This window comes from Vigna unguiculata, unplaced genomic scaffold (genome assembly GCF_037176805.1).
Source record: "Vigna unguiculata cultivar grain cowpea cultivar isolate G323 ecotype 2 unplaced genomic scaffold, ASM3717680v1 ptg000150l, whole genome shotgun sequence".
Lineage (NCBI taxonomy): Eukaryota > Viridiplantae > Streptophyta > Magnoliopsida > Fabales > Fabaceae > Vigna > Vigna unguiculata.
Genome location: NW_028196792.1, coordinates 75,001 through 77,028, shown reverse-complemented (window position 1 = coordinate 77,028; position 2,028 = coordinate 75,001).

The following is a 2,028-nucleotide window of genomic DNA, read 5'->3' as shown; positions in this document are numbered from 1 at the left end:
TCCGTAGTATTCGGAGTTCTAGCGGGACCTCCCCTTGCTTCCAACAACCCAAGAGTCCATAGTATTCGGAGTTCTAGCGGGGCCTCCCCTTGCTTCCAACAACCCAAGAGTCCGTAGTATTCGGAGTTCTAGCGGGGCCTCCCGTTGCTTCCAACAACCCAAGAGTCCATAGTATTCGGAGTTCTCGCGTGGCCTCCCATTGATTCAAACAACCCAAAAGTCCATCTTCTTCGCAGTTCAACATCGCCTCCCTCGTTTCCAACAGGCCCAAAGGTCGTCTTCTTCGCAGATCCACGAAGAGCTCATCACGATTTGCCACATTCCATTTCCCACGGGTTGTCAACAACACTTTCTCACACTTCCCGCAATCGAGTACGTGCATGACATGCCAAAGCACATCTTATTTGCCTTCCATCGCACTCAAGACGACGGGTTGTGGAAGAACGATATTGCTCACAACAAGTTCAAGGACAACGTCTCAATCAAGGGACACAACCGAATTATGTTAACTGGGTCGCTAAAGTAAACCCGAGTTCATATAATGCACCGCATCCAAAAGAACTAGCCACAACACGTGCATCACTGAGATGTTTCACTAGATGGAACACGTGCGTGACATTAGGATCCTCCAACACCTCTTCGTGATGGAAAGATAGAATTCGAAGCAACCACAGAAGTACCGTCTAGTGGGTAGGCAACACAGGGACTGATCAACCAATATCACCCAAGGCAACGGGTGAAAATGGAAGAGATGCATGCTTGACCGTTCGATACGCAAGGCATGGAGCCAGCCAGCAAGTGCATCTCGATTACAACTCACACACCCTCACGTTCGCAAGACACCACACCACAAGACGGTCCACCCCCCACCTACCATGGGCAAGCAAGCAAATGGAAACATCAAGTGACGCATGGTCAAGCATCGCTAGGCATGAAAATAACTTTCCACAATATCCGAGGGACTAGCTGCCGAGCTAACCAACGATCAGTGACGACCGTGTGTTGGTATTAATAAAGCTCAACAACTATGAAGAGGCTAGTTGTGCCATGATAAACATGCTAACGCACGCACCACGTGAGGGGGGAGGCCTCATCAAGCTCCCTTTAAAACCTGCCAGTGTGGAGCTGGCCGGCTCAAGGAGCACTCCCCCCCTATAAGAGGTTAATATGCAAAAGGCAAAATTGTACAAGTAGATACACTTTTTTTGAGCAGACATAAGTCCATATCTCGGGCTACACTTCGAATTTTGATGCGATTTTTTGCAGTAATTCGTAGAATAATGGTATCTCCTTGCTCACCAAATTTCATAATTTTTCTCCAAGGGGAACTATTTTTTTTATTTTTTTTACTTACCGGGTATGTGTAAAATCGGGAAAAATAGAAAAGCACATGTAGACTTCGAATTTCGACCTCATTTTTTCCAGTCCACCACTAAACAATATCAGGAACCTCCCCACAAAATTTCATTCAGTTTGGCCAAGGTCTTAAATTTGACAAATTTTGGCACCAAGCTATCTAGTCGCGGTGCACCGACCAACTTGGCCAAGTGCAAAATGCATCCAATTCAAAACTTTTGTGCACCAACACTTTTACAGTACTCATTTGGGGACATTTGGAGGCCTTTCCAACCCTCACATCTCAAAAACCACGAATTTCATTTTTTCACAAAACTCCCCACCAAGCCTTCTAGCTATGCCGCGGTGCACCGCCAACATTGGCCATGTGCAAAACCCTCCGAACTCAAAACTTTCGTGCACCAAGAATTTCATGGTATTCATTTGGGGACATTTGGAGGCCTTTCCAACCCTCACATCTCAAAAACCACGAATTTCATTTTTTCACAAAACTCCCCACCAAGCCTTCTAGCTATGCCGCGGTGCACCGCCAACATTGGCCATGTGCAAAACCCTCCGAACTCAAAACTTTCGTGCACCAAGAATTTCATGGTATTCATTTGGGGGCATTTGGAGGCCTTTCCAACCCTCACATCTCAAAAACCACGAATTTCATTTTTTCACAAAACTCCC